This window comes from Orcinus orca, chromosome 6 (assembly GCF_937001465.1).
Source record: "Orcinus orca chromosome 6, mOrcOrc1.1, whole genome shotgun sequence".
NCBI lineage: Eukaryota > Metazoa > Chordata > Mammalia > Artiodactyla > Delphinidae > Orcinus > Orcinus orca.
This window is the reverse complement of record NC_064564.1, coordinates 13,521,080-13,542,298: the sequence shown is the minus strand read 5'-3', so window position 1 is coordinate 13,542,298 and position 21,219 is coordinate 13,521,080. Positions and strand designations below refer to the sequence as shown.

At 49.9% G+C, this 21,219-nt stretch overlaps 1 protein-coding gene and 1 long non-coding RNA gene across 3 annotated transcripts in view; both read left to right on the top strand.

Moving 5' to 3' along the window:
• Positions 1-4,596: 4,596 nt before the first annotated feature.
• Positions 4,597-10,273, top strand: LOC117201654 (uncharacterized). Its single transcript, XR_007478025.1, has 3 exons — positions 4,597-4,756; positions 5,897-6,010; positions 6,536-10,273. It is a non-coding gene; the product is annotated as an uncharacterized LOC117201654 (long non-coding RNA).
• Positions 10,274-10,312: 39 nt separating this feature from the next.
• The window catches only part of C6H8orf74 (chromosome 6 C8orf74 homolog), a 28,157-nt gene continuing 17,250 nt past the window's right edge, over positions 10,313-21,219 (top strand). The window contains exons 1-2 of one of the 2 annotated variants that reach the window (XR_007478016.1): positions 10,313-11,770; positions 15,193-15,385. The gene's annotated coding sequence lies outside the window, so the exon portion shown is untranslated. Of the gene's footprint in view, positions 11,771-13,455; positions 13,767-15,192; positions 15,386-21,219 lie in introns of those variants that run through there. The other variant, XM_049711265.1, reaches the window with a different exon arrangement.

Here is a 21,219-nt window from a genome sequence, read left to right as displayed (position 1 = left end):
CCTCCCTACCTTCTTCTGTAGAAGTGGGCGCAGTGATGTTAGCCTTGAGGCCAGAAAATTCAAAGAAGCGATGTCTGGGGACCCTGACCCACTCCTTTCACTCTCTCTGTTGCCCTGGCTCCAGATCCTCTGAGAAGCAAGGATGCCCCGACTGCCACATAGGGGTTCTCCCCCTGAAGGGGTTGAGGGGCAGCCCCGCTTCTCCAGGAGCCCGAAGAGGGTCCTCGGGAGGGATCTCTCCCTCTCTGGCTCCAGCGACCGCATTGTTCCCCCTCCAGGTCCAGGTTGTTGAACCAGACAGGCTATGATACTAACATCCTGTAAGTCAACGTGCAGGAACCTGCATCTCAGCAGCGCCGTGTTTCAACATGACCAGCCCAGCAGGCGGGGGAAGGGACCCAGCCTTGCATCACACAAGCATCCCACTCAGGACGCCTGTCCCGGAGACTCAGGCAGAAGCGCCTCCCTATTGGCTGTGACTTCCCAGACCCAGATGCTCTGCCCCTCGGGTGACTGACCCTATGGGACACCAACGGCTACTACTCACCATCCTCCGGGGGGCACAAGGGCACGGCCGGCTCCCCTGAGTCCTCTGAGCCCCAGGGAAACGTCCAGCGGAGGGAAGTCAGGCCAGTGTGGGTGCCTCCCCTCTCCCGGCCGCGGTTCAGCCTCCTGGGGCCACGGGGCTGGTGGTCCTCCTCTGGAACATCCTCACGGCCGCTCTCCTTGGCCCGAGAGCCCAGAGCCCCAGCCCCACAGAGCAGGCGTCCTGCCTACTCTGAGACCAGGCACCTGGCAGCTCTCCCCAGAAGAGAGCTGGATTATGACAAACCCAGAGAGGATTAGGGGGAAGCCATCTGCAGAGAGAATAATTCGCTTAGTGGGCTACACAGATTTTTCCTGGCCCTCTGCCCAAGGGTACACTCTTCAAGACAGTTAAATGCAGTCTGTGGGTTTGCAGAGGAGCCCTCCACGCACCAGGTGTACCAGGGTCTCCCCCTGCCTGATTCCAGCTGCCCGCGTGGGCCACAAGCAGCCTGTGCTGGCAGGGGACACTGGGGTACCCCACGGAAACACCAGTCCTGAGTAGAGGACACTAGGGGAATTAGGTGCATGGAGGCCTGAAAGAACCAGCTGACAATTAAACCCATCCGTCAGCTGTCTTCTCTACCAATGCTGAGTAACCAGTTTCCCCTGGGAGGACCGTCCTTACTAATTTAGACTAAATTGATCATTTTGGCTTTACGTTGGCAACGCTTTGGGGGAAGCCTGGAATTTTCAAATCCACCCTCTCTGAGGCCAGAAAATGATGCTTTCCTAGGATATCGTGTTTAGGTGGCGCAGGGTTGCCTATAGGCAGGGATGCACTATGGGATCTGAAGCCTGGAAGTTTCCTCACTGGAAATTAATCAGATTAATGAGCCACCTGTGGAAACTACTGGGCCTGAGAGTCCTGGGTCATCAAGAGGCAAAGACTTAGCCACTGTACAATCAACATCAATACGCCTGACAAATTCTGCAAACAGGATCATTCAAGGCTTGCTTCTGGCTGACGGATACAGCAATTCAGTCCAAACAACCACATATGAGTGGATGTGGGTTACGGGATGATGGAGATCCCTCCCTGAGAAACAGAACCAACAAGATACCTATAGACGTGCAGAAAGACACACAGAAAGAGAGTGATAAGGAAGGGCTTGCTCGTGCACCTACGGAGGCTGAGAAGTCCCGTGATCTGCTGTCTGCCAGCAGGAGAACTGATGGTCTAGTTTCAGTCTAAGCCTGAAGACCTGAGAACGAGGAGAGCTGATGGAGCAAGTCTTGGTCTGAGACTGAAGACCCAAGAACCGGAAGCCCCAATGTGCAAGATGGGTGTCTCAACTCACACAGAGAGAACACGTTCACCTTTCCTCCGCCAGTCTGTTGGGGCCCTCAGCAGACTGGACGGTGCCCACTGCATTGGTGAGGTCAATCTGCTGCCCTCAGTGTACCGATTCAAACGCTAATCTCTTCCAGAAACACACCCAGAAATGACGTTTTACCAGCTATCTGGGCATCTCTTACCCAGTCAAGGTGACACATACAGTTAGCCAACACACTGCACTTTCCCAAGTAATTTTAATAAGTTAAAACAAACACAAGCGTCACTGGCTGAGCTCCACATTCTTCATGCAAAGTGCAGAATATGGGTGGCACAAAGAAATTTCAGGTGGTGTGTGTTGGCTCACGTCTATTGAGCACCTGAGAAGTGGACAACATTCATTGGTGTTCAATAACTGTCAATTCATCTGAACATATGAATAAGCACGTAAGGATAATCAAACCATTCACTGGCTTTCTTTTTCCCCCCCAGAGGAATGTGGGAAATCATTGCAAGCGAAAGGAAAATGTAATCTGTTCAATGTCCACATTTGATTCACATACGTGAACCAAGTGACCTCTAAGTGGAGCGACCATATAGTTTATCAGCCGAACCAAGACACTTTGGGGAGGGAAAGAGGAAATGATCAATTACTTTGGGACGACAGGAGTGAACAAGGACTGTCCCGGACAATTAGGACCTAGGGCTACCCTACCTAAAAGAACAACCATGTGTAAATATCTATGATTCCATGAGTTGTGTGGTCAGATAGATTTTGTCCTCCAGAGAACCGATTTAAATTACTCAAAGCTGTAAAAAGGTCACTAGAATTTTGTGCCTGACCCTCAGAAGCCTTTGAATCAATCAAAGCCTTGATATAGTCGTAAGGGATTCACGACTATATAGGTTTCTAAGATCCTTACTATGTTCCTACTGCCTCTTTAGCCACTATTTAAGGGGCAAAGAAATCTTAGATAAGCTCACGTCAAATTGTAGAGACAAGAGACAAGCAAGCCAAAGTTAACTATCAATCCCAGCGTTCGACAACCATCTGACTGGCCCAAAGCAGAGCACGCCAAGTGAGTATTAGACACAGGAAGTGCCAGAAAGACTAGCGTGATCGGGAAGGTTTCACAGAGGAGGATGCCGTTCTTGAAACATACAAAAGAGAGGAAATTCTGATCCAGATTAAATGCATGCATGAATTCACATGCTCCCCTCCAAGTTCATAGCCATGAGAGATAAAACGAAAAAAAAAACCAAAAAGGTATAGCTGGGCTACGGAAAAAAAAAAAAAAAAGACAAACATTTCTTTTGCTCCAAATTAGAAGAAAAACATGAAGCAGTGATTACGCCTGAAACCATAGGCTGGCTGGGCTCACCCACTCTTCCTAGGAAAACCAAGCTATAAAACGTAATGCTGAGCCCCAGGGTCAGGGTATGACTTTATGGCAGTGGATCTCCACTCATAAAGCAGGGGCTGCCCCCAGCGGACATGTGGCAATGGTTAGAGACATTCTTGCTGTCACAGCTGGAGGGGAGGTAGCTACTGGCATCTGGTGGGTTAGGCCAGGATACTGCCAAACATCCTACAATGTACAGAATAGTCCCCCATGACAAAGAATTATCCAGCCCAAAAGGTCAGCAGTGCTGGAGTTGAGAAGTGATTGGCCTAATAAGTGGAGAGGGGAGGGGCCTCTTTACTGGTGACTGGGTCTGGGATATCCCCAATATCATTGTAGAACAAGAACTCTAAAAATGTCATGACTAGTTCTGACTGGAGACCAAGAAGCACATGAAGACAGCCATAAAACGACTACACGGGGAGGGGCAGCAGCGAGAGAGGGAGAGAAGACAAAGCAAAAACAAACCTCCCCCCCAAGGTAAACCTGCAAACCAAAATTTAAAAGCATAAGACAAATACAGTGTCAGGAAAGACACAGATGACAAAATCAGCAATTAGAACATGAATTCACTCCAGATGAAACTAATTCCATGAGACAGTCTGACAAAGACTTTAAAATAGACATTATCTGGGCTTCCTGGGTGGCGCAGTGCTTAATAATCCGCCTGCCAATGCAGGGGACATGGGTTCGAGCCCTGGTCCGGGAAGATCCTACATGCCGCAGAGCAACTAAGCCTGTGCACCACAACCGCTGAGCCTGTGCTCTAGAGCCGGCATGCCACAACTACTGAAGCCCGCGTGCCACAACTACGGAAGTCCGTGCGCCTACAGCCCGTGCTCTGCAACAAGAGAAACCACCGCAATGAGAAGCCCGTGCACCGCAACGAAGAGTAGCCCCCGCTCGCCGCAACTAGAAAAAGCCCGCGTGCAGCAACGAAGACCCAACGCAGCCAAAACTAAATAAGATAAAATAAACAAATTAAAAGGAAAAAAGGCTTAAAAAAATAGGCATTATCTGGAGCTAAAGCAGTTGATGAGAAAACTCCAAAGAAGACAGGCTTTGTAATTACTATATAGCAGTCACCGATCCTGAAAAGTTAACTAACTTTGCCAAGGTCATTTGGCTGGTATGCGGCAGATCCAGAATTTGGATCCAGGCAGTTTGGCATCAGCCTCCCTGGGTCTCACCCCTGTGCTCTGCCTTCCGTAGAGAGAGCAGCTTATGCCCAAAGAAGAAATGATCTTCTTACAGGAACAGGAAGAGAGTGAAGGGTCATAAGGGAACGAGGAAGGAGGAGTGAAGAAGCAGCCGAGTCCAGCATCAGGAGAACCAAGAAAAGCACGTTTCAGGTGTGAAGGAGCAGTAATCCAGTGAAGGCAGTCGAGACGTCAAGGAGAAGAAAGGTGGGGGGACGAGCAGCCCTGGTTGCGGGCAGGCAGCGCAGAAAGCCTCGGCGAACCTCACGAGAGACACCGCGGGTGAGAGCAGGGTGGGAAAACAGAGGCTGGGGCTACAGAGAGTTTCTATTAGGGAGTTTGCCGGTGAAAGGCAGGAAAGGAGGTGGTGGCCAGAGGGGACAGCCTGACGGCAGAAGGCACCAGCCAATGAAGGGGAAAGACGGAGGAGGCAGGAGGGAGGGGACAGTGAGAGGAGGGGTAACCGCTCGCCAGTGGGACCTGGGACCGTCGTGTGAATTCTGCTACAGACCATTCAGACAGGTGGGAGAGACCTCTGCGGGTTTCTGTGTCCCCAGAACTGGGACTGCTGCACCTCCTGACTGCCATTCCTCCTGGGTGCCCGTCCCCGTCATGCCAGCACCAGACCAAGCTCGGGCCTCTCTGGGCCGCCCTCCTTCCCTCATGGGCGTTGCACACGCTGCCCCACGTGGCCCTTGAGCTCACTCTTCTTTGCACAGAGGATGCTGCCCTGCCCCGTGCATAGTGTTCTCTGAGCTCGACAGCTCTGCCTCATCCACCTTTTCGTGGAGTGAACCTTCCACTTCCTCGCTGTCACTGCAGCCCTGCTCTCCTAATGTCCTCAAGGGACTCCGCGTCACCCCCTCGCCCTCCCAGGGACGGGGCTGGTCTTCCACAAAACGGTGGCCTCCAGACCACATTTCTCACCATGGTGCAAATCCCCTTTTCCCTTTGCGGGGCTCACCACCTGTCCTGTCTGGCCTCGTGCACTGTCTTCCTCAGTCCCCTTAGGCACCTTTGAGGGAGACTCTCCCTCCCGTTCCAGTCTAGCCACCGTGCCCAGAGACTGGGTTGTCTGTGTGGCACCCAGCCCACAACCTGGCCTCAAATCCCCTTGACTCGATCCCCTGTGTCTACACCCCACCTCACCAGCTCACTGCCCAGGCCTAGTCCCTCATTCCAGGCTCAGCTCCGGAAAACTCAGTGCTGTGGGGTGAGTCTGGGCCCCGGCCATTAGGGCCCTGGCTCTTCCTCTCCCCCTCCCACCGCCTCTGCTCTTCACTCTCAGCTGACCTTTGCCACCCTCCCCGATCCCGTCACCCCTTCCCAGCTCCACTTTGCTTTGCACTCGCCCAGAGTCCACGGGGCGTGGCTTCAGCCACTCTCTTGCTGATCAGTCCAGCCACCTCCTTCCTCTTTTTTTCCACCTCCAGGGGTTGGAATCTTCTGGAGGAATTCACTCTTTCCTATGGATGACTCCAAACCCAAGTCACTGTCTGCACTGACCTCTGACCAGGGCAACAGGATCTAGGCTCTTCGTTCACAGGGTTAGCGTTACTTCTCTTGCTGCGTGCCCCTCCCACCAGCATCTCAGCCTCTGCCGTCCCCGCCACAGTCTCCTCTCCAAAAGAGGCCCTCAGGGAAGCTTCAGACCCCGACCGAGCGCATTCACCCAGAGTGGTAAAGGCTCTGACTGAGTCACATTTTCCACAGTGCGGGGTCCAGGGATGCAGGGTTATCCTCGTATCCGTCACTGTCCTGCTCTCTACAGCTGTTCTTCCGGACTTCTTATCCCACCAGCCGGACCCCCTCCCTGCCCCCTTCCCCTCGGTGATGACATCATCTTTGCCCCGTTACTGTAACGTGAAAACCAGACTGGGGTCACTCTCCTCTCAGAGAAGTTAAGCTCCAAGCCCATCTCATGTAGATGGGAAGCTCAGCGCCTCTCCCCACATCTCTGGAGGGATTTGGGGGCTAGATCTTTCATCTCGTTGCTCCTGAGTCTCATTTACTGTGGCTAAATTCCCAATATTGCTGAGTGGCTTTCGAGTTGCCACCTGTCTCTATCCCAGGTTGATCTGGATTCTTCCACAACCGGCTCATCGTGCATAATAGATGTCTGTGGCCTTGGAGAAGGCAAGGAATGGCAGTCGGGTTCCTCGCAGCCCAGCGAGGGAGGCCATTCTGAAGTGGCTCTGACACACCCCTTGGTCCTCACTGTCCCCCACCACTGGGGACCTTCCTCGATGACCTCTCCCCAGACCCCAGCTTCCTCCATCGTGTCCTCTGCCCCAACCTCCTGGACCGCCCCCCAGATCCCTCACCTCTCCTGCCTCTGAGGTCCTGCCACTCCTATTTTTTCCAGCCAATGCGCCCTCATCCCAGGCAGAAAGGTCTTGTTGCTATGGCAGGAGGGATTGATTGCCCACTCTCTTCCTTGCCAACAGAACCCCACTCTTTGGGATTGAATACTGAGAGTCCAGCCACTTTCCATGCACAGCCATCTAGCAATCATGTGGCCTCTGTCCTCAGCTCCAGCATTCCCCACGGCCATCTTTCCACAACCAAAGAGGCTCATTAAAAGCTATTAAAAAAATCCCTCCCCAAGAGGTTACCCCGGGCTCTAAGGCTAACTTCCACATTTCTCGTTCCCATGTTGAAATTAGGGCTGTGTGGTGTGTTGTGGTGTGAAATTCGGGCCTCAGCCTTCCGTCAGGACCCCACACCCGCACTCACCATTTTCTATCTTATCATCCACCCACTTCCCCGGGCTTAGGAGAAGAAGGGCTCTCCCAACCTCCCCTGCCCAGCTAACCTACCAGACCCCTCCTCTCTCTGCACCGAGCTACAGTTCCCTGTTATTCCCACTCTGTCTCTGGCAGAGCCATTTCCTCCAGGAAGCTGTCCCCATCTGGACTGGGGTCCCCTCCTTTCTTCCCTCACAGCCCCCTGAGTGCCCTGTCCTCCCATTTAGATGGCATTGCTTGTGACTTGGTCTGCTCCTGCCTGAGACTGGGAGCATCTGAGGGCAAGGCGTGTGTCCATCCGTTCAACAAATACACATGAAGTGTCTGCCGCGTGCCAGACACTGTTCAAGGCACAGCGTCCCCCTGGTGAGCAGAGCGAAGGCCCTGCTGTCGTGGAGATTACGTTCTTGTGGGAGAAGACAGACACATAGTAACTGATACATGGCAGGAGGTCGTTAAGTGCTGTGAAGGAAAAAGCAGAACCAGAGGCTAGAGAGAGAAGGAGGGGCGGCCCTTGGAGAGGCAGGGTGAGGGGAAGCATCTCTGAGCATGTGACCTGTGGTCAAGGCTGGAGTGAAGTGAGCTGGCCAAGCAGACACCTGGAGGAGAGCCTCCGGGACAGAGGCAAGAAAAAGTCTAAAAGCCCCGAGGAGGAGTGTGCCCCGAGGCTTAGAGGGTCCAGCAGTGCGGATAAAGCAAAGGAGAGTGAGTGCGATGGGCTGGGTGAGGGAGCCAGGGGCCGTGTCAGAGCAGACATTGGAGGCTGTCTCTGCATCCTTTCACACTTTTAGCAGGATGGCTACTCTCCTGTGCTCCATGAACATTCTTGGAGTGAATGAATGAACGAACGCTTAGAATCATGCTGAGGTTTACTAACATGCTGAGGTGTCCTAAAAATGACCTCTGTCCACTGTGTATCTGCCCATCCCTCTAGGGGTCCTTCCCCAGGGAAACAAAATGTCCCACCTGTCAAAGGGCTGCACACTCACAAAGGTTAAATCTGCCTTCCGAGAAGTGTCCACAGTAGGGTAGACTCGTTTCATCAGGATCATTTGTCCTCAGTGGGGTTCCTTTTATGTTAATGAGCAGACTTCCCGTCCTCCCCAGCCCTGGAAAAATCTCCCAAGATGACTGCCTGACTGTCCCTTTCTCAGGGTCCTGCCAGGAAGTTGGACGTGCAGCTCACACTGGTGACCAGGGGACATATCCTGCAACCTGAACGCCTCCACTTCCTGGTTCTGGCAAATCGCTTTACTTGTGTGAACAAGAACGTTTCACTGCCTGGTCCATCTCATGACCTGATTTGACCCAACTAGAGGTTCAGAAATTAGTCTCCATACACTGAGAGATTGAGTGTAGCTACACGTAACTCTAAGCCCAAATAACAGTGGCTTAAACAAGATGGGGGTGTTTTTTCCTTTCACATCACAAAAAGTCCTGAGGTCAGTACTCAGAGGCTGGTGCAGCCGACCTTGGCTATCATCAGGGCCCTGGGTTGGGATTCCCATTCACATGCTTGCAACATGACTGCTGGTGCTCCGGCAATCATCTCTGCATTCCCAACTGGAAGAAAGAAAGGGGCAAAGGACAAAAGGGCTTTTCAAAGCCTGGAAAACATATGCAGGAGCTGTGTCACATGGCCACTCCAATTTGCAAGGTAGGCAGGGAAATGTTTTTCAGCTGTCCCTGGGAAAATTGGGCCCCTATTGGTAAGGCTAGGGGAGAATAAATATCAGACAGACCACAAAGATTATCTGCCAGGATCCACTTCTTGAGCTACCCATCAACCATAAAAACCCTTCTTCACATTCATATTCATGTCCACTAAGGGCAATGCCCTCCTTTCCATCATGTATAGATGTGGTCCCTGTGGCCCAAAATTCTAAGAACTAAAAGTCAGAGTCTGCCCTAGCACAGAAGGTAACTGTCGTAAAAGTCCCATCAAGTACAGAGAATAATGGGAAGCCCACAGCAGTCATTGGTCCATAGCAATTATGGAAAACTCTGGAACAGAACCAGTGAGGTCTCTTGGCCTTGGCCATGGTCTTTTGTCCTTGGTTAACCAGCCTGGCCAGTTGCTTCACCCTCTCCCTCTGGGAGAATCTCCCTTAAACATTTTCCCCATTGTTCTCCCCTCTGGAAGCCTCTTTCTCATCCATTTCCCCCCCCCAGCTGCATCTCAGAACAGTGTTTGGGAGGATAACTTTCCATAGAAATTCACAGCCCTTAAATCGTGCCTCTTGTTTGGGTTTGGATGTTCAGGAATAGTGTTAGGGATTTAAGAATCATAGGATGTTGCAGGTCAGGTTGGGCTTCCGATGGCAAATGTCTCTCTCAAAACTTAGTTGACTTTGGTTTTAATTGCTTCCAGTCCATTCCATGTGCAAGTAACCACATGGAACCAAAAATCCTATCAAAACGTAATTTTTAGGGCTAAGGCTGCTTGCCTTTTTTTTTTTTTTTTTCGTGGTACGCGGGCCTCTCACTGTTGTGGTCTCTCCCGCTGCGGAGCACAGGCTCCGGACGCGCAGGCTCAGCGGCCATGGCTCACGGGCCCAGTCGCTCCGCAGCATGTGGGATCTTCCCGGACCGGGGCACGAACCCGTGTCCCCTGCATCGGCAGGCGGACTCTCAACCACTGCGCCACCAGGGAAGCCCCTAGTTGGCTTTTATATGGATCTCAAGGGAAATTTGAGAATGTTCCTTTTAATGAAAGAACACTGGGTGTGGCCAAAATGAGTCAAGCGCCTAGGAAAGTTCTGTCTATAGCCTGTTTTCCTTCTGTCAGTATCACTTCGCGATGCTTCCAATCATTCAGCTGGCAAACATCTACTGAGTGCCTGCCACCATGCAGGCCACACACCAACCCCCGGGGCCCCAGGGGTGAAGAAGACATTGCCCATGCCTTCATGTGATAAGCAGGCTGGACGGGGAGGCAACTGTTCAGTAGAAAGGTGAAAGGCCACATCATAGGGTCACGACAAAGATAGTCACAGCCATTCAGCAGGCCGTGGAGCATACCGCGGCACATAGAGTGGTGAGCAAAAGTCATCAATAAGAAGAAATGCCCTCATGTCTCACAACCTAGAGGAAACAGCACCAAAACAAATCATCAAAACGGTTAAGTGAACGCATGACGTGTAAAGTGCTGCTGGTAACGCGTTCAGGGCTACCAGACTTGTCACAGGGACCCGGGAAAGATTTCCCTGGGAAAGAGACGATTAAGCTGATACCCGAGGCACCAGAAGGATGTAGGCAGAGACACAGTAGAGGAGCTTCCAGGAAGAGAAGCAACATACGCAAAGTTCTGGAAGGAGGAGAAGAAAGGGCTGGAGAAGAAAGAAAGACCCCGATCACGGAGGGCCTTGTGATCCCCGTGAAGTCTTCGGGGGCTGCTCTACAAACAACCGTTGAGGGTTTTGAAGCAAGAAATTGACATAGTCCATTTTTAAATATCTATGTATCTGTGTGTGCAGAGAGAGGGAACAATATATCCCTATATAAAATAAAATTCAGAGATCTTAAGCAAGCAGGTTATACCAGAATAACCAACGCCCCAAACAAGATGCAGAACATTATAATCACTCTAGCAAGTTCCCCCTTGCCAATTTCCAGTCCATAAGCAGATTTTTGTTTGTTTTTGTTTTTGTTTACTCTGGTGACAGTGTGGAGAATAGTTGTTTGGGGTCTGGGTATGATAGTACCTAGGCAAGAAAGGATGGAGGCCTATCCTTGGGTCATAGTGATGGGGGTGGAGAGAAGAGAAGGGACCCGAAAATATTTAGGAGGTAAAGTCGGCAGAACTTGGAGTGACTGGGAAGGAGGAATAGCGGGAGGAGCAGGTAAGATGACTCGCAGGTTGCTGGTTTGGGCAGCTGGAGGAACACTGAGTCAGCCTGGGGGAGAAGAGGGTCCAGAGGCTTTCTAGAAGTGCTGACACACAAGTGGAGCTTTGCAGAATCAGTAAGCGTTAACTAGGTGATCGGGGGTTAGAAGTGCATTTCAGGAAAGGGGCTCGTAAAGGAAAGGCTCAGGGATGATCCTGGGAATGAACACAAATTTGAGCACCTGGATCTAGCCTCGCCTGAAGCACACACACTGAGACATTTTGGTTCTGTGAAACAATAGATCCTCACTTGGTCTAAGCCAGCTTGAGTTTCCGATGCAACAAAGAGAACTGTGACTTACAGACCACAAGGAGAACATTGAAAGGGATGGGGAAGGAAATGAGAAGGGGCTCTATGTCTGGGACATCAAGCCCCATCGCAGCTCTGGGACCCCAGACTTAGGATAGAACTCAAGTAAGGGGCATCACCTGAGAGTCCAGGCATGGCGGCCATCCTGTAGGCCCTACCCCAGCATTGAAGGCTGTGACGGCTCCTGCTGGGCAGGCCCAGACTCGGAGACTCACCCCCTTGGACCACTGCATGAAGACTCCCTCTGGCAACACTCCCCAACACGAATCAGCCCCGGAGACCCCTAGAAACCTACCAAGCAGCATAACTTCTCAATCATCCATTTCCGGGGAAAGGCATCAGCATACCCCAAGCTGAGACAGAGGTTAGTGCACTTCCATTACCTAAATCTGGAAGAAATACGTCGCTTCTATGGACAGACGTCAATGTCATGCACTGTGTAAAATCTCTCACGAATATGTGGCCTGTGAACCTTGAGGACATTATGTTAAATGAAAGAAGCTGATCACACAAGGGCAGACGCTGTATGTTCCACTGACATGAGGTCTTAGAGGACTCAGATTCATAGAGACGGGAAGCAGAATGGGACTGTCAGGGGCTGGGGGAGAGGAAAGGGAAAGGTAGTGTTTAGTGGTGACAGAGTTTCAGTTTGGGGAGTTGGGAAACTTCTGGAGATGCATGGGGGTGATGGTTGCATAGAAATGTCAACGTACTTAATGTCACTGAACTTACACTTAAAAATGGTTAAAAAAAAAGTAAATTTTATGTTATGTATATTTTACCCCAATAAAAGAATTAAATTTTAAAAATAAAAAGAGAGTACATGGGATGACTCTTGAAGACGTTATGCTAAGCAAATTAAGCCAGTCATGGAGCACAAATACTGCATGACTCTATTTATATGAGATATCTGAAATAGTCAAATCATAGAATCGGAGCATAGGACGGTGGTTGTTAGGGGCTGACGGGGGGAGAGGCGGATGGGAAGTTGCTGATCGATGGGCATTAAGTATCAGGTGGGCAGGATGAATAAGTTCTAGAAATCTGCTGTATAGTAGGGTGCCTGTAGCTCTATTGTACACTTAAAATGTTTTGAGGGTAGATCTCGTGTTGTGTTCTCACCATTAGAATTTTTAAAAAGGATACATGACCTAGAAAGACAGGAGGTTGGGGACAGAACCCTGGATCATGGCAACATGTAAGGGACCAACGGAGGCAAGGAGGTCTTCACAGAAGGCAAAGAAGGAATGGGTGGAGAGACATAAGATCATTCAGGAGAGAGTGGCTCGTTAGAAGCCAAGAAATAAATGTTCGACAGAAGCATCGGCCAGGGATGGCAAGGACAGAAGGGGACAGCGGCATAGCAACTACACATTGCAAAGGGGCACACTTGGTCCATTCGTTCCCTCCATGAGATAAACAGGGGTGTGAATGCTGCTGAAGAGGGAACGGGTAAGTTTTCCTGAGGGGCCCCAGGGATCCCCTCCCACTCCCCTTGTCCCTAGTAATCTGCGGGAGTGGAACAAAGCAACCCTAACCCAGGTCTTCCCAGCGGCAGGAGAGGCAGCGAGGGCCCTGAAGTAATATGACCACGAGGACAAGGAAGGTGGAGTCACGTGGCCGACGGGAATGATGGCTCTGAGTGGTTGACGTGGCAGATGCTGGGACCTCCGTGAGCTCTCACTCATGGCCAGGACCCCCCCCTGGCCAGGCCCGACACCAAAGAGTCTGGGCAGGTACCAGTGGAGGCAACCCCAGGACCAGACAGCTCAGCCAGCGACTCCCCCAGAGCCCCGGGCTTTCCCCCCTGAGGCTCCTGGGCACGGAGTCGGGGCTTATGGGCAGGGAGGCAGGGGGAAGCAGGACTCACCTTCCCACAGAGACAGATCCCTACTGTGGAAGGAAGCGGAGAAGCGGGACCTGGCTTAGAAGGAGGGGGGTGGGACTTGGGTGGGTAGACTGTGGAGCATGGGGGACCGTGTGTGTGTGTGTGTGTGTGTGTGTGTGTGTGTGTAAAGGGAAGCCTGAGAAGGCTCACTGCCTGAAGGAGAACAGTTTATGAGGGGGAGGCTGGAGATAGGAAAGGGTTCCAGGTGGCCGAGCAGGTGTGGGGAGCTGGGACCCAGAGCCAGCTGGAGAGCAGGGCCAGAGGAAGGAGCCTGGGAGAGCCACCTCCAAGCGGGTCTTCATGACCTCACAAAGCCTGAAGCTCTGTCAGTCCTGGCTAGGTCTCCTAGCAACTGGATGTAGCGGCCATGGCACTCCTGACACCCCAGGGAGTGAAAAAAGTCTTCCAACTTCAGGTGAAGAGAACACGTGACTTTTCCAAGGGAGTGTGCTCAGATTGATCTAACAGTGAGGTGTGTCCTCTGAGGGACCCCTGGACAGGATCTCCTGTCCCAGCACGCCGGCTCTGAGGCCTGCCCGCCACGGGTGTGTGCCCGGGGGATGCCAGGCCAAAGTCTTCCCAGCCCTTGGAGCTTGGGGCTGTTTTCCGGGCCTGATGCAGCAGAGCCCGCGCGGAGGGACAGAGGAGGTGGGCGTGGAGGCACTGTGAGCCCCCCGCACTCCAAGGAGGACCCGGGAGGCCCCAGGGGCTCGTCACAGGGGTGCCACCCTCACCAGGAGCTCCAGGGCCCTGTGAGCCCTCTGGGATTGTACGCCAACGTGTGGAGGGAGTGTGTGTGTGTGATTGTGTGTGTGGTAGAGGGTGGGGTCTGTGTCTCCAGGGCAAAGAAGGGGGCAGATTTTGATGGTTTCTCAGAACCATTTCTGAGGCCGGAAGGCATGAGCAAGGTGGGCACCTGCGGAGTGCAGAGAATCCAGCCTGCAGGGCCCGGGCCTCTGAGCCGTCCACAGAGGGGTGTCCAGGCTCTGCTGCAGACCTCAGGCAAGAAGACCCCAGGCCAGCTATGTGCACAGGTCAGCCTCTGACCGGCAGCCTCAAACTGTTGGGGAAGCCCCCGGCCCGGGACCTGTGATTTCACCACCTTCCCTGGATCTTCCAGCCAGCTGTCCCATCAGGTGCCAACCTAGGGATCTAAAAGGGCTGCAGGGGTGGAGAGAGGAGTGACCAGGGGCTGATACTCATTAGTCGGGCACCGTTTTCCATCAGTTCCCCCTCCCTGCACCCCAGGCGAGCTCCAATGTTTGGTGGTTGCCCACTTCATGCCACACCTTTTCTTACCCCCTCCTTGAAAGGCACTGGATTCTCCTACATGTGTCAGTGTGATCTCTAAGAACCTTCTGGAAGGGCCAGGCGAACTCTCAAGTAAAATGAATCCTAACCTATAGAGGGGAATAAGAGGTACCCTGACCAGTCTCTATCGCCTAGCTTCACCAAGCAAGACACATTTCTCTGCTAAAGCATTGCATCTCCCAACCTCTTCTTGGCCAGTCATTTACACTTTAGTATGAATTTCATGATCAGATCGCCATCTCTGGAGCAGTTAGTTGGGAGTCATCTCAGAGGAATGTCAAATTTTGTTTGAGGGAAGGGGAAGCAAAGATCATAATAATTCAGGACTTGAGGCCTGCTGGAGGTGTAGAAACCTGGAACTGCAGCAGCTAGCATGAGAACACCCAGAGGAAGGAGCAGTGCTAGAAAGGTGAGGGAAACCTGTCCAGAAATGAAAGATGAATTCTGCCCAAGCTTACCCCCATTCTGGGTCACACTTCAGGATGCTGGGGAGCATATGCTGGGCCCCCAGTAGTGTTTTGCCCAGTGACGATGGCATCCTGCTTCCTCAGTCTCATCCACTACCCCTCACATATCATGCCCTGCAGAAACCAGAAGGTCGGGAGCACCTACGGAGACTGTTGAACTGGGAAGAGTTTGACGAGCTCAGAGACTCCCGCAGAAGCATCCTGCTGGACACCCTCTACGAAAGTATCATCTTCGCTGCGGACAAAGGCTTCCCCTGGGTAGAGGTGGCCCAGGTGGTCAAGTTCACAGAAGAGCTGCTCAAAGAAACCAAAGGTACGGGGCATCCAGGGCAGGAGTCAGAGAGGCTTGGGGAGGACACACAACCCCAGGAGCTCTCCGAGGAGTCTGGAGCCCCTTCCTTTTTTTCCCTGGCATTTAGCCTCCTCGTATGCTCACAAAGAGGGTCCCCATCCAGATTTTCTGGAAAGTGGAGCAAACAGAATGTCCTTGCTGAGTCTTATCCCTGATCTCCCTGGTGGAAACTCTTGCACCACGCCAAGCTGTTCACAAAGCAACCGGAGGTGTTTGCTTTTCAGTCAGTCATTTACACTTTAGTATGAACTTCATCATTAGACCCATACCTCTGGGGCAGCTGGTAGAGAGCAGGCTCAGAGGGAAGTTAATTTTTGTTTTAGAAAAGAGAGAAGGAGGGACCATAATTTAGAATTTTTGTTTTGTTTCTGCTTAACATAAATGTGTCACTATTCTGCTTAAAGCCCTTCATTGACTTTTCACGGTACTGCTGAGAGACTGCAAATTGCTCCCAGCATCAGTTTTTGCTCTGCTGCGTGTCTTGAGGGAATCCTCTACAGGCGTCAGCTTGCTGGCAGGGATGGGGGACAACAGTCAGGTTATGGAGGGAGCATCTCTCCCACCCCTACCCTGTGTTGGGCTTCAGGAGAAGAGGGTAAGCATCTCTCCCCGTGATCCATGGCACAAGGGGATGTGGCCACATCTGTCCACCCCTTAGGCTCTGAGTTGCCAATTCATCCATTTAGCAAATCCATGGCCACCATCGTAGTAATACTTGGCCAAGAATCATCAGTAGGTGCACCAGTGGGTGAATGCTTGATGGGAAATGGGATATTTACACACTTCCCAAGAACCTCACTGATTGCAAAGGGGAAAAGAATGCTTTTACAGTGAGGTAGCCTGGCAGACACCCCCTTAATCAAATGATCCATCCGTAAGAGGACACAGAATATGCTGCCGTTTGACGGGATGCAAAAGAATTAGCCAGCCTCCTTCTGTGATGGTTCTAGCAAAGACTCAGAACGTGATGTCATAAAAAAAAAACCACTCCCAATTAGGGGCACTGCACAAAGTCGCTCTCCTGTAAGCTTCAAAGCATTAAGGTCTTGAGAAGCAAGGAAAGATAGAGGAACTGTTCCAAATTGAAAGACACTGAGGTGACGTGTCCACTAAACACGACAGGTGGTCCCAAGTTGGGTCCTTTTGCTGTAAAGAATGTTATTGGGACAGCTGGAGAAACTTGGGTCAGGTCTTGGGATTGGACAGTAGTGACGTGTCGACGGTGCTCTCCGGATTCTGGTGGCTGTGGTTATGAATGTCCTTGCGTGAGAAAATGCACACAAAAGGATCCTGGAGGGTGGGGCATTAGGTGGGTCACTTATTCTTTAAGTAGTTTGGGAAATTCTTCTTTGTACTATTTTTTTCTAGCTTCACTGAGATATAATTGACATACAATACTGTATAAGTTTAAGGTATGCGACATGATTTGATATATGAATATATTGCGAAATAATTACCACAATAAGTTTAACGAGCATCACCTCACCTCGTTACAATTTTGTTTCTTGTGATGAGAACTTTTCAGACCTACCTTCTTGGCAACTTTCAAATATACAATACGGAATTGTTAATTATAATCACCATGCTGTACATCATATCCCCGGGACGTAATTATCTTATAACGGAAAGTTTGTACCTTTGGCCACCTTTGCCCACTTTGCCCACCTTCGCCCACTTTGCCCACATCCCAACCCATGCTGCTGGCAACCACCTGTCTCTTCTCTACTTCCATGAGCTGACTTTTATTTAGATTCCACATGTAAGTTAGATCATACAATAGTTGTCTTTCTCTGACTTTTCTCCCATACCATAATGCCCTCAAAGTTCATCATGTTGTCACAGATGGTAGGATTTCCTTCCTTTATGGCTGAATAATATTCGTGTGTGTGTGTGTGTGTGTGTGTGTGTGTACACACATATACATATATACACACACACACACATATATAGTATATATTCACATTTTCTTTATCCATTCGTCTGTCAATGGATCCATGGGTTGTTTCCATACCTTGGCTATTGTGAATAACGCTGCAATGAACGTGGGGGTCAGATATCTCTTCAAGAGTGATTTCATTTCCTTTGAATATATACCCAGAAGTGGGTTTGCTGTATCATGTGGTAGTTCTATTTTTAGTTATTTAAGGAACCTCCATACTGTTCTCCATAGTGGCTGTCTCAATGTACATTCCCACCAACAGTGCACAAGGATGCCCTTTTTTTCCACATCCTCTCCGGGGCTTGTTATCTCTTGTTTTTTTGAGGATAACCATTCTCATAGGTATGAAGTGAGATCTCACTGTGGTTTTGATTTGCATTCCCTTACGATTAGTGACGTCGAGCATCTTTTCATGTGCCTGCTGGCCATCTGTATGTCTTCTATGAGAAAAGGCGTATTCAGATACTTTCCCCATTTTTATTATTTTATTTTTAATATTTTATTATTCGGGTGTTTGCTGCTGAGTTGTATGAGTTCTTGACATATATTGGATACTGACCCCTTATGGGACATATGGTTCGCAAATATTTCTTCACATTCTGTAGGATGGCTTTTAATTTTGTTGATCATTTCTTTTGCTGTGCAGAAGCTTTAATTTGATGCAGTCCCACCTGTTGATTTTTGCTTTTGTTGCCTTTACTTCTGGTGTCATACCCCCCAAAAAAGCATTGTTAAGATCAACGTCAAGGAGATTTCACTGTTTTCTTCTAGGAGTTTTATGGTTTCAGACTGTACTGTTTTTTTAATAGACTTTATTTTTTAGAGCAGTTTTAAGTTCACAGCAAAATAGAGCAGAAGGTATAGAGATCACCCACAGAAACCCTGTCTCCACACACTCACAGACTCCCCCGTTGTCAATATCCCCCTCCACAGAGTGGGTACATCTGTTACAGTCCGTGAACCTACACTGATACATGATTATCACTCAAAGTCCATAGGCTACATTAAGGTTCCTGCTTGCTGTTATGCATTCTAAGGGTTTTGACAAATGTATCATGGTGTGTATCCACCATTAAAATATGAAGAACGGGGCTTCCCTGGTGGCGCAGTGGTTGAGAGTCCGCCTGCCGATGCAGGGGACACGGGTTCGTGCCCCGGTCCAGGAAGATCCCACATGCCACGGAGCGGCTGGGCCCGTGAGCCATGGCCGTTGAGCCTGCGCGTCCGGAGCCTGTGCTCCGCAGCGGGAGAGGACACAACAGTGAGAGGCCCGCAAAAAAAAAAAAAAAAAAAAAAAAAAAATATATATATATATATATATACAGAATGGTTTCACTACCCTAGAAATTCTCTGTGCCCCACCTCTTCATCCTTCCCTCCCCCTCAATGAGCAGACGGTAGATCTTTCTACTGTCTCTGTAGTATTGCCTTTCCAGGATGTCATAGAGTTGGGATCATACAGTCTGTAGCCTTTTCAGACTGACTTCTTTCAAAGTAATATGCATTTTAGTTTCCTACATGTCTTTACAAGGCTTGAGAGCTACTTCCTTTTAAGGGCTGTATAATTTCCCAATGTCTAGATATAAGGGCTGAATAATATTCCATTGTCTAGATATATCACAGTTTATGTATCCATTCATCTACTGAAGGATATCTTGGTTACTTCCAACTTTTGGCACTTATGAATAAAGCTGCAAGAAATATCTGTAAGTTTTTGCGTGGACATAAGTTCTCAACTCCTTAGGTAGATACCAAGGAGGGTAGCTGCTGGATCATATGGTAAGAGCATGTTTAGTTTTGTAAGAAAGCACCAAACTGTCTTCCAAAGTGGCTGCATCATTTTGCATCCCCACCAGCCATGGATGTGAGTTCCCGTTGCCCCACATCCTTGCCAACATTTGGTGTTGTCAGGGTTCTAGATTCTGGCCATTCCAATAGGCATGTTGTGGTCTGTCATTGTTTTAATTTACATTTCCCTGGTGACATATGATGTGAAGCATCTTTTCATAAGTTTATTTGCCATCTGTATATCTTCTTCTGTGACAGGTCTGTTAAGATTTTTACCCTTTTTTTCAGTCAGGTTTTTTTTCTTATTGTCGAATTTTAAGTGTTCTGTGTATATATTGCCTAAGAGTCCTTGGTTAGATGTATCTTCTGCAAGTATTTTCTCCTGGTCTGTGGCTTGTCTTCTCATTCTCTTGACACTGTCTTTTGCAGAACGGAACTTCTTGATTTTCGTGAAGTCCAGATTATCAATTCTTCTTTCACGTATCGTGCTTTGGGTGTTGTATATGAAAAGTCATTGCCAAACCCAAGGTCATCTGGATTTCCTCCTGTTGTCTTCTAGAAGTTTAAGAGTTTTGTATCTTACATTTAGATCTGTGACCCGTTTTGAGTTAATGATTATGAAGGGTGTAAGGTCTGTGTCGATTCTTTTGTTGTTGTTTGTTTACATGTGGATGTGCACTTGCTCCAGCACCATCTGTTGAAGATTGTCTTTACGCCACTGTACTGCTTTCACTACTTTGTCAAATATCAGTCACCTATATTTGCATGGGTCTATTTCTGGGCTCTATTCTGCTCCGTTGGTCTATTTGTCTATCGTTTTGCCAATATCACACTGCCTTATGTACTTCTGGGGAAACTTTTCTTTATTTTGAACAATTGTTTTAGTATGAAAGTTTTGTAATCTGTAATTTGAGGTCCTCCACTGGCCTTCTGACCAAGATCGTAAACAGCTGCGAAGCAAACAGGACTCACAATGCCTTGTCCCAGACGCACCCAGAGCTCACCCACCTGTCCTATGAGCAGCACCCGAACGTCCAGTCTCACCATTTTTCACCACGTCTTCATCCACCACCACCTCTTAACCAGTCCACGGCTTTCATATCTTGTATGTCTGCACCCATTCACCAAACTGCACCGTGATTTTTTTCAGACACACATAAAATCCCATCACTCCTCTGCTTCAAGCCATGCAGTGTTCCTACCATACATATTATGTGCACTTGCATCAGCCTTTTTCTTTATTTTTTGAGCTGCCCGGGTGCCCTTCCATGTCTCTCCTCCAGGCCAGCATTCCAACTCAGAGGTCCCAGCCTGTAGGCTTAAGCAAGACATGGCAATGCTCATGGGCTGGTTTCAGAGAAATTTCCCAGAAATCCCTGGGAAATTCATCCCACCCGAGACACCCCCTGCCCCCTCGGGGCCTTCTTGGCATCCCTCTGGGTCCCGCTCCCCACTGCTCACAGCAACACCTGGCTACCAGAGTTCAGCCCTGTTGTTTGAGCTCCGCAGTGGCTCGTGGCCAGAACAAACACTGACTGCAGGAGAAGAATGTCAGCCCCAAGCAGGTGGGAACTCGGACTCTTTCAAGTTTCCATTAGAGCCTTCCACAGGCTGAACCCTTGAAAAACAGTTGATGATGATGCAAACCCAGCTTCAAACTGAGGAGATTAGATTGCACTGGGCTTTCAGTATTTCTGCCTATCACATACCTTACCAGTACAGTCTATCTGTGTCTGGTAGACCTAAACCTTAGAGTTGCTAGGAGACTCGGTGATTAGAAAATGTAATTCCCTTTACTGCAGGGACACCCCTCAACCAGCCAGCGAGGTTTTCCCAGCCTTTGCTGGCACTCCAAGCGATGGGGAGCTCCCTCCTTCTGAGGCAATTCATTCCTTTATACAACCACTCTCATCATTAGGAATTCCTCCTTTAGTTACACCCGTCTTCCGCACCTTCTACTCACACGTCCAAAGTCTGTCCTCTAGAAGCAGTGGGCTGGCCCTGCAGATACTGAATGGGCTTCATACACTCTGACCATTATATCTTCATATGTTGACTGGACATCCCC